The following is an 11,394-nucleotide window of genomic DNA, read 5'->3' on the forward strand; positions in this document are numbered from 1 at the left end:
TCCTCAGGCCAAAAAATCCCTATTGAGCAACACCCCTTGCAAGCACTTTGTTTGCTTCTGTTTTTGACTTGATATTAGTTGGCAAGCTGTGTAGTTTACTAACACCCTCGACTAGGTTGTTGTTAGCTTGGTATTAACTCAAGAACAGTGTCTCTGGAGGCCAAGTGAACTCCTTTAAAGTCTGCTGTGCAGAGTTGACAAATTACTTCAAATTATAATTCAAAATCAGGGGTGCCTGGGTGGCTCCGTCGGTTAAGCGTCCGACTTCAGCTCAGGTCATGATCTTGCGGTTCGAGGGTTCGAACCCTGCGTTGGGCTCCACGCTGACAGCTCAGAGCCTGGAGCCTGCCTTGAATTCTGTCTCCCTCTCTCTGCCCCTCCCCCACCAGGCTCTGTCTCTGTTTCTGTCTCTCTCTCAAAAATAAACATTAAAAAATTAAAAGAAAATAAACGGAGTATGGAGAAATTATGAAAGGGAGTTTGGTCTAGCTTAGCAGGTCCTTAAACCTAGGCTGCGGGGTTTGACTACTCCTCTGAAAGTTTTCTGTCTGTAGCTTTCTCAAAAAGATGCTCCTCGTTGCCCACTTCTCCAATCCCTGGGGCAGGACTTGGGTTAGGAGCCCTCCTTCCTTCCCAGTGCCGCTTCTGAACCATTTCTAGCATGAAGGCCTTGTTCCTACCGCTATCCTATCAGCCAGTTCACGCACCTCTGCCCTGTCCTCTTCCTAGGTTATTTCCTCTCATCCATTGCAGATTTTTTGGAGGTGGTATCATCCAGAATGTAGGCTTGAGGAGTCCGGTATTCCCGGGCTCTGGTTTCAGGCATGCCGCTTTGTAGCTATGTGATCTTGGGCAAATTACTTAATATCTGAACTTCCCTTGCCTTGGATGTAAAATGGGATAGAAATAATACCTTGGCATTCCATGCTCACTCAGCTAGAAAGTAAACAAATAATCATCAATCGGTGTAGATTCTGTGAAGGGCTTGAGGTAGAGAATAAAGAGGGCTTACATCGGGGAGGGGGTCTGGAGAGGGGGGGGGGTGCCATTTAAGCCGAGACCTGAAGAAAGAAAAGAAAGATTAAATGGGATGAAGATACGTGTGAATACTCAGCACAGTGCTGGCCCACGGTAGGCACTCGATAAACGTTAGTGATGATTACTTCTGTTGGTGTTGCTGTATTGGGCACCTGGCTCTGAGCCTCCTTCTGCGTCTTCAATGTCTATGCAGATGGCCCATTCCACATCCACCCTGGTAGCTCCTTTCTCTTTTCCCCACTTTCTTGAACTTTATTATTATTTTTTTTTAATTTTTAATGTTTTTATTTATTTTTGAGACAGAAAGAGACAGAGCATGAGCAGGGGAGGGGCAGAGAGAGGGGGAGACACAGAATCCGAAGCGGGCTCCAGGCTCTGAGCCATCAACACAGAGCCCGACGCGGGGCTTGAACTCACGGAGTGGGAGATCATGACCTGAGCTGAAGTCGGACGCTCAACCGACTGAGCCACCCAGGCGCCCCACTTTCTTGAACTTTATTAAAGAAAAAGTAATGACGGTCAATCTCTAGAACATCCTCAATTTTCCGGGATCCCTCCCTGGAAAAGGTGGCATTGGGTTTCCAAATGCATGCCAGAGTGTACGTGATTCCCAGTTGCACGAAGTAGGTGAAAAGCTGAAATCCTAAAATGTTCATCCTCCAACTTTCCCTGGTCTTGGTTTGTCTTCCCGCTGCCACCGGCCCCCCCACCCCCCACCTTACTGCCCCCACTTTGGTCTCTGGATCCACAAGAATCACCTGAACAGCTGCTATGATTTCATGAATTTTTGTCTGTAGCTCTCTGAGCTCTTCCAGGTGCAGAGATAGCAGAATTTGAGCAGCTTTCCTAAGAACTGCACTTCCTGTTCTGAGATAGTCTTATCTAAGGCGCCAGGCAAGCCCTCTTTTGTTTGATTTGCTTTGGCAACCGCATCCTGCCGTCAGGAGCTGTAAATCGCCTTAAGCACGACCAGGTCGTCACCCTGACTTCCCCAAGAAGGTTAACCGAAGCCATGGCACCAGCCCGAAAACCAGAGTTATTTACATCCAGACTGATGGATGGTTCTGCATTTTTCGTTGCACCACCAATACGTTTTGCATTATCTGGTACCAAGTTCTTGAATTTTTCAGCATTATCTCCGTGTTCAAATCGGACAGCTAACCCAGGAAGGCAGTCTGTTGCTTCTTGGCGATCTTGAATCTTGAAAGGACAGTTAACATCTCTGAAACACTTTTCAGAGACACTGGGCCAGTCTCCCCTGTGGATGCTTCTTAAATTACTTCTGTCTTCGATCCTGTAGTGTCTGATTTCCTGGTCTTTGGGCTAACTAATAAAGTTTCTGAATCGTGTATCGTCTTTGCAGTTGAAGCTGGCATGCTTGCGGCATGGTCCTAGCTCCTCGCTCTTTTACCTTGGGCTTCTGCCGGTGACGGGAGAGGTGAAGAGGAGTGGGCAGCACAGGCCGCCAGTGACACGGCAAGGGCAACCTGCTAGTCCTGTGACCCTCAATACCAGTGACTTTTACCTCTGCTTCCCCTAAGTGGCTACACCCTGCACCTTGCCTCACCTAGGACTCTCTCATTTCTTAACTCTTAAATTCAGGTCTTGAGCCTTAAAGGCTCCGTAGGGGAGACAAAGCTTCACCCCCATTCCATCTGGGTTTCCGGCCAGACCTGAGAATTAAGTTGACCAAAACAGATTAGCAGGAGAAAGGCACGTGGATGTTTACGTGGCCATGGGAGCCCCCAGAGGAAAATGAAGATCCAAAAAGCAGAAAGGCTTACGTACCAGGTTGAGCAAAGGGAGACAGTTGTGGAAAAGTAACTGAAATATATGGGGGGGGGGGGGCCAAGGGAAGGTAAGAATTATTTTGACAAGGTCTGTTTGGACAGAATTACTCCCCATCCTTGGTGATCAGAATTTTTCTTTCCTCCTGGCGTAGGAGGACATCTTTCACATGGGAATTTTATCTCCTGCTTTCAGAAAGAAAAGGGCGGTGGGGGGGGGGGGCGCGGAGCAGACTCTCCTTTGTACCTTCTGGTTTTCAAGTGTCTTTAGCTTAAAATAATCCTATGCCAAAGTGGCGTATACTGGGGTGGCGTATTCTGCCACTTTTCAGCTCTGTCTGGACAAGACCTTTTGATTAGGGTTATTCATGGAAGTGAAGCAAACAGAGAAAGGCGGCCACATCTCCAGGTGTGGATTGTCAAAGGACCCCCAGAGCTGTCCCACACAGCCTGTGCTGCCCGGAAGGCAACTGACACACGTCCAAAATAAAACTCACCACCTTCCCCCTGAAATCCACTTCTCTTCCTGCGTTCCCTACCCAGTTCATCTGACTACCAATCTGCTCACAGAAATCAGTGTGTGAACGCTCGACTTCTGTCCTTTGTTTGCCCTTCCCCTAAAGACGTAATCAATCTCTAATCAATCGCCGCCCCTGGCAAAAGATATGTTGAAGTCCTAACTCCCAGAACCTCAGAATGTGACCTTGTTTGGAAAGAGGGTCATCGTGGGTATGATTAGTTAAGAGGAGGTCATGTTGGAACAGGGTGGGTCCTTGATCCGATACACCCGGTGTCCTTGTAAGAAGAGGATGTGAAGAGACAGCCACACAGGGAGACACCACGGGACTACAGAAGCAGAAACTAGAGTAGGCAGTTGATGGCCACCTCCAGAAACTAGGGAGAGGGAAGGAAGATCCTACCCAGCTCTTGGAGGGAGCATGGCCTGGCTGACGCCTCGCTTTCGGATGTCCAGCCTCCAGAACCGTGAGATAATACGTATCTGTTATTTAAGCCACCACCACGTTTGTGGCACTTTGTGATGGCAGCCCCAGGAGACTCATACACGCCTGTGTCTTCTTTACTTTCACAGAGAATGCTTCTGACACTTCTGGTCAAGAGTTTGGTGGGGGGGGGGGGGCGGTTTCCAAATGCCAAGCGATTCTGTGACACCAGCTGGGTACCCTACAACTTAACTCACTTTTGATACTGTGTATCAAGAGATAGTGTCAGATCCCACCGGTTAAGACTTTGGTCTCAGGAGACTGTTTCCCTCCCCTCGCCCCCCCTCCCCCACTTCAAATGCCCACTGCAAGCATAGGTCCCTAAGTTACCCACAACTTCTGTCTGACTTGGCTACCAATTGGAAGTTTCCGTGACTTCTTCCCCCTTGGATTTGATTATTTGCTAGAACAATCTGGCAAAACTTAGGGAAACAATTGCCAGCTTATTAAAGGGTAGGATCAAGGGTACAGATGCACGGCCAGATGGAGAGATACGTAGGGTGAGGTCTGGGAGGGCCCGAAGCTGCTGTCTCGGTGGAGGTGGGGACTGTCACCCTCCCCGTATGTGGACAGGTTCACCCACCTGGAAGTTCTCCAAACCCTGTGCTACTGGGGTCTTATGGAAGATTCCTCATATAGGCATGATCGGTTATTTTTTTTTAAATTTTTTAATATGTTTATTCATTTTTAAGAAAGGGCGGCTGGGGGGGGTGGGACAGAGAGAGAGAGAGGGAGACACAGAATCTGAAGCAGGCTCCAGGCTGCGAGGTAGCCAGCACAGAGCCTGACGTGGGGCTTGAACTCACAAACTGTGAGATCATGGGCTGAGCCAAACGATTAACCGACGGAGCCACCCAGGCGCCCCAGGCATGATTGATTATTAATTCTGTTTCCAGCCCCTCTCGCCTGTCTAGAGAAGTGGTGGTGGTGAGTGGCTGGAAATTCCAAGTTTCTAATGACGGCTTGGTCTTCCTGGGGAGCAGCCCCCATCCAGAGCCATCAGGAGCCCACTCAGGGTCCCTTCGGTAAAACAAAAGAAGCTCCCAGTGCTCTTCTCACTTAGGCATTTACAAGAGTTTTGAGAGCCCTGTGTCAGGGACTGGCAACAAAGGCCAGATCTGTATTTCTTATGATAACTCACAGGATCACGAGGCCCTAATCCATTCACTCTCTGCCTCGGGTTTACCGGATCCCTCATTCGCTGCAAAAGCCACTGAACTGGCCTTCCAGTTTCCAGTGTTGCTTTCTTTCCATTCATTCTCCATATAATAGCCTGAACAAGATTTCCAAAGCTCAAATTCCTGCCCTTAAAGATCAATTCCGGACTCCTTTACCTGATCCCGAAGGCTCTACGTGGCTTTCCAGCATTGATTTGCATCACGCTCCCCAGCCCCTCTTGAAGATTGCAATCCCCCAAAGTTCCTGTGGTGTCTGACCTCGGGACTTAATTCCCATTAGCTGTCCCTTCTCCCAAGCCGTCCTCGGCTCCCCAAACACTGAGAGTGCCCCCGCTGCATGCTGTCTTAAAGCCTGGTTCCTACCCCATCAGAGCCCAGATTCCACTAATTATGATACATGCCTAAGGTCTGTCTACCTCCCTCATCAGCTCCCGGGGGCAGGGTCTGGGTCTTCTACAGTGTGACAGCATCAATGGCCAGCAGTGATTGCCCCATTTCAGATGCTCAGTATGTTGGACTGAAGGCAACAGAGGGCTGACTGCCTTTTATTGTCCTTCGCCCAGGTTTCAGATTTTGAAAGCTTTGCACCACTACACACGATTTAGTTATTAAGTTAACCTATTTGGACTTCTCAGGGGATTTAATGAGTGGGGTTCTTTTTCTTTTATTATTGAAAATTGCTTGAAGATTTGCCAAGCTGTTTGCTTCTGGGGGAATAACTCAGCACCTAGCAGTCCTGTTTTTTGGGTTTGCTTTTGTTTTTGTTTTGTGTTTTGGTTTTGTTTTTTTAAGTAGACCTCGCGCCCGACGTGGGGCTTGAACTCACGACCCTGAGATCAAGAGTCAGACGCCCCACTAACCGAGCCAGCCAGGCACCCCTGGTTTTCGAATATACTCAATCTCCCCAAATTTAATTGATCAGGAAAGTGAGGTCGAGGGAAGAGGAATGACTTTGTAAGGTTTACGGTGAGTTAATAATGACACGAAGTTAAAACTCAAGCTCTCTGACTCCTCTCCAGAATTCTTATCCGCTCTTTCCACTGGCTAAGCCAGGTGTGTGTTTGGTGCAATGCTTAACAACTGGCTCCCCAGAGGGGGAACGAAAAGCCTCGATTTGTAGCATTTGTCATTTTCTGGGGTGTCAAGACTTTCACCTTGGCTAATTTCAAGCCACCTATACGGACTCGTTGAACACAAGAGCTGGTCCGAGCAGGCTCCAAATTTCCATGCTCTCTGCTCTCTCTCAGGCTTGTGGTGCTGGAGGCTCCAGCCTCTGAGAGCGTAGCTGTTGCCAGGACGCGCTAAATTCTGGCGATGAAATGATGCACGCGGCTATAAATAACAGTAAAGGATCCTAAAGGGATGACCTGCTGAAAATATGACAAGATGGAAAACGTGTATGAATACAGAGTGTTGTTCATTGTCGTGCTTTAGAACCAAAAGCCAGTGATAACCTCCACAAAGATGAGTTAATGAGCCAGAAATACAAGTCCCCTGCAGCTCCTCTTGGTAGATTTTCTGATTTCTCGCAGGCAAAAATAATTCCTCCTTCCTAGGAGTTTCGATATATCTATACTCAGTCGCCTTTTTATTTTTAGAATTGCCTACAGAATATATCCAAACTCCCTCGCTTGGCAGAGGGACCTTTTCCCAAGTAGTTTCAAAGGAGGTGGGGTAGGGTGGCATGAAGAACACAGGCTTTGGGGCTTGAGCAACTTTGGGTTCAACTCCTGCCCCACTGCTTAGCGCTCTGAGGTCTCAAGCTGGTGTCATAACCTCCCGGCCTCAATTTCCTCATTCTTACATACCTTCCTGGTAAGGTTCATACAAAAGTGAAACAACATAAGACATGTCAGGTACCTAACACACCACCTGGCACGTGTTAAGGATACAAGAAATACCTGTTCTCTTCTTTTACAGGTGAAGCATTTCCTGCCTGTTCAAATCGTCATTACATTTTTGAAGAGCTTGCTTTCCTGTGAATGAATTAGTTCATGTATTCAGTCTCCTAACAAATACTTGGAGCGAGAGAGTTTCTCTGTGGACTCCATCTCTGGTTCCATTGTCTTTATTATCTAGTGGTTTTGCAGAACTAGGACAGGGGTAAGCTCTTGGGCTCCGGGGTCGGGGAGGCAAGGTAAGATCCAGTGAAAGGTGTTCTTAGATATGGACCAAAGTGCTAAGGGGCGGTAATGAAAAATGTGTTCGTGATTACGTCTCACCAAAGGAGAGCTATAACGGTGAATAACACTAGTGCCCCCACTAAGGGCTGGGGACTTAACCCACAGCCTTAAGCCCACTGCTTTAACCTTCACGCGAACCCCATGGGGGTAGAATTATCCCCATTTTGCTTCAGAGCAGTCCGTGCATTCTATAACGTTCCTTGTGCACCTACCAAGTGCCAGGCACCATTCTAGGCACTGGATGGAGCATAGACGAAACAGACAAAAATCCCCGCCCTCACGGAGCTGATACTAACAAGGCAACAAACAGGATAAACAAGTAAACATGGTGTGTCAGGTGGTGCTTAGCAGCCATGGAGAAAAACCAAGTAGGGCAGGAGTTGAGGGTGGAGGGGAGGCTGCAGTTTGGTCTAAGGTGATCAGGGAAGGTCTCCTGGAGAAGGGGAGACAAGGAGGAGAGGGGAGGGAGTGGGCCATGTGGATAACTGGTTCAGAAACTTGCTGAGATTGCCAGGAAGTGACCTAGGGCACCAGACTCGGTTTGTCAGGCTCAGAAGCCAGTGCTCCTATTGAACCAGTACTCTGTGTGTGTGTGTGTGTGTGTGTGTGTGTGTGTGTGTGTGTGTGTTTGAGAATGTGTTACATTTCCCTGGGCTGATCCTGCTGTTGGGACTCAAGATTCCCTACTGACCCCTTCCAGAGGCTGAGGCCTCCCGCAGTTGATTTTCATGGAAACTTGGCAACTTCCTAGTTGCCCCGCCCAGCCCTGCACCACATTCCTATGGCTTTATTTGTGTGCTTTGGAGCTCTGCCAGGGCTGGGCCTGGGACAGGTTGCCATGGCGATCTCCCACTCTTTCCAGATAGAACTTCTCAGGGATGTTGCCCTTGGGCCTGAAATAGTCCAGGCCTGCTCCCAGCCCTGCTCCCAGCCCACAGCAGGATGAACTTTGGCATGGCGAACTGAGTTAGGAAACCGGGACCCTGGGTGAGAAAGATTTCTGGGGAGTGTGCTGTGGGGCCCCGCAGGTTTAGAGTTGGGGATGGTTTTCCTTAGGCGGCCGGGACAGCTCCTTCTTCCAGTTGTTACATTCCAGGTGTTAGATTCAGAGCCGGCTTCTGAGAGCCCTGCTGAAACAGAAGCTGTTTTAAGAGATCGACCTCGTGGAGGTATGGATCGCACATGATAAAATGCACCCATTTCGAGCGTACAGTTTGATGAGTTTTGACAATGCATACACTGGGGTAATCACCACTACAATGAAGGTATAAAACTTTTCCGTCGACCCCCAACGTTTCTTCTGACGCTTTGCAGTTATACCCCCTCCCCCCCTCCCCCTTGCCACCCCCCCCCACCCCGGCCATGGCTGATCTGTGGTCTGTCACCACAGATTCTAGAAGCTCTTACAGATGGACTCATCTAGCGCATACACTTGGGTGGTGGGCTTCTTTTCTTAGCGTGTGTTTGAGATTCATCTGAGTGGCCACACTCCACGCTCCACGCCTTTTCATTGCTGGTTCCGTTGTGCGGAGTGGCCGCCATTTGTCTGTTCTCTTGTTGATGGGCATTTGGCTTGTTTTCAGGCCTTGGTTACCGCAAATCCGGTTGCCAGGTACATTTGTGTACCAGTCTTTGTGTGAACATATCCTCTCCTCTCATGGCCCTGGGTAATACCCCAAGGAATGGCTGCGTCCACGTGGTGGCAAATGCATACTTACCTTTTTAAGAAGCTGCCAGACAGCATGCGTGGAGGAAGACCTGGGGGCAGTTAGGGGTTGCTCCCAGGGACTGGAACAATCAATGGCTCCTGAGTCCGATGCAGGGGGATTCCAAGGCAGCAAGAAGGGAGACTGGGGTCCTTTAATGGTAACTTGCCTGTTTACTTGGGGAGGTCCATGAACACCTCTTGGTAGGTGATGAGGTTTTTGGGGTGCTAGTGGGGTTTTGTGGGGTCCAGAGCCAACGGCCAGGAAAGAATTCTTGAAGACGTCTTTGGTGCAAAAAAGGTGATTTTTTTTAAAGAACGGGACCAGACCTGTGGGCAGGAAGAGCTACCCACCTGGGACCATGAGGAGAGACTAGTTATATACTATGGGGTTGGGGGAGGTGAAGTCCAGGGGAAGTTTCCAGTGAGGTTTTCACATGCTAAAGAAGACTCTGGATACTGGAGGCCTAGCTGTTGTCAAGCTAAGGTTGTTTTTTCCTCTAGCAAAGCATTAGCGTTAAGACAGCAGGGAGTTCCTGGAGACGCATTCCTCTTTGCCTGCCTCAAGTAGTTCTCAGTGGGCTGCTGGTTATAAGGAAATTTGATTTTATCTGCCATTTTCTTCTACCTTTGTTTCTCAAATCAGTAGGTAGCTGTGAACAGGGCCAGGTAGGGAAGTGGCCGCAAGAAGTAATGTCTGAAGACAATGGCCCGCGACTGGGTGAAGGGGGGATTGTGGGGAATTTAGAAAGATGTGGTGGGGGGAGCGGGATTCAAGGTCACATACACCAAAATCTCAGCACAGCGTCTGGTGTTCAGCTCTTTTCAGGACAGCTTGCTTTTCTGTCCCATTTTTCACTTTGTTCTATCTGCTCTTGTCCAGGAGAAAGGAAGGCAAAGAGCGGAACCCACGTTTGCCACTCGGTGCTGGGTGCTTGACACACCTATTTAATCTTCTCAGTGACTTGGTGGGGTCTGCGGTCTTCTGGTTTTTGAGACCAGCAGTGGTTATAGAGAATTCTCCAAGGAGAGTGCTAGGTGGAGTCATTGTTATTCATAGAAAAGGGGCAGCCGGACCTGGGGGCTAAGGCACCAGGGTAATCAGTAGCTGAGAGAATAAAGAGAGACTGGAAGATGAGAGAGAGAGAGAGAGACTGAGAGGCAGAGGCAGAGAGAGAGACACACACACAAACAGGGAGGGAACAACTGTGGCCACTGCCAAAGGGAGAGAAATTTGAGGAAAGCACTGAAGGCCAGCACAACATGCTACCCCAATATATGACGGTGGGACCTCAGGACCTTCCACTCTCAAATACGTTGCTTTGGCATATTGATTATTTTGAGCCATAGGCACTTGAAAGACAACACAAGCAGGGAGAGGCTTTCTCTGAACTCTTCTCATCTGCCTAAAACTAAGTCTTCCAAAAGGAACTCAATTGTCATAAATCCGCTTCCTGGGAGCTTCATCAGTCAGAAAAGATTGAGTGGACTCTTATCACAGGAGAGACTAGAAGTGACATCGCACTAGGAAAGCTAACGCGTCTCCCGTGTGTTCCTCTAAGGGCCCGTTCAGCTTTCTTGAAAATCACCCTCTCTCCTCTCCTACATCCCCTCTCCCCTCTCCCTATTAAGATGGTGTTTAATCCTGAAGTCTAAAGCTAACCCTTTGGTGGCTTTTTTGTCTCGTTAATCTTTCTTGTTAGTCTTTCATTACAGGGATCTCAGCCAAGAATTCAGAAGTGTAAAGGGAAAATTGTTTTTCCTCCCTTACAGAATCAAGATGTTGGGGAAGTTTTCTATGTGATATGTACAGTGATTCCCTCCTCCAAGTAGTGAAATAGGACGGAGTAGTGAAATAGGAAAAAACACTGAATTCAGAAAATTGAGTTCAAATCTGGATCCAGGGGTACCTGACTGGTTCAGTCAGTAGAACATGTGAGTCTTGATTTCAGGGTCATGTGTTTGGGTCCCACATTGGGTGTAGAATTTACTTACAAAAAATTTTTTAAATACAATCTTTTTAAAAAAATCTGGATCCAGATGTGGGATCTTGGGCACTTGAAGGAAAAACAGGACCACATTATTCATCTTTGCCTTTGCAGTTGTGTGTGTGTGTGTGTGTGTGTGTGTGTGTGAACATTTACATTTTTAAAAATGTTTATCTTTGAGAGAGAGAAAAAGAGAGAGAGAGCAAGTTGGGGAGGAGCAGAGAGAGACAGAGACATAGAATCCAAAGTAGGCTCCAGGCTCTGAGCTGTCAGCACAGAGCCCAATGTAGGGCTCGAACTCATGAACCATAAAATCATGACCTGAGCCAAAGTTGATGCTTAACCAACTGAACCACCCAGGCACCCCTTAATGTGATTACATGTGGGATTGACTTTAAGTCTTGGGTAGGTCCAAGGACGCTTAGTTACATTTGAGTGACATGTCAATGGAGAAACCAAGAATAATTGATTTGAGAGAGAATAATTTGCCCAAGATCCCACATCTGGATCCAGA

At 48.3% G+C, this 11,394-nt stretch overlaps 1 pseudogene; it reads right to left on the minus strand.

Moving 5' to 3' along the window:
- Positions 1 to 1,008: 1,008 nt before the first annotated feature.
- Positions 1,009 to 3,549, minus strand: LOC121027845 (RNA transcription, translation and transport factor protein-like; annotated as a pseudogene).
- Between the last annotated feature and the right edge of the window lie 7,845 nt (positions 3,550 to 11,394).

The sequence above is a fragment of the Herpailurus yagouaroundi genome, unplaced genomic scaffold (genome assembly GCF_014898765.1).
Source record: "Herpailurus yagouaroundi ecotype Mexico unplaced genomic scaffold, PumYag 77, whole genome shotgun sequence".
NCBI classification, from domain to species: Eukaryota; Metazoa; Chordata; class Mammalia; order Carnivora; family Felidae; genus Herpailurus; species Herpailurus yagouaroundi.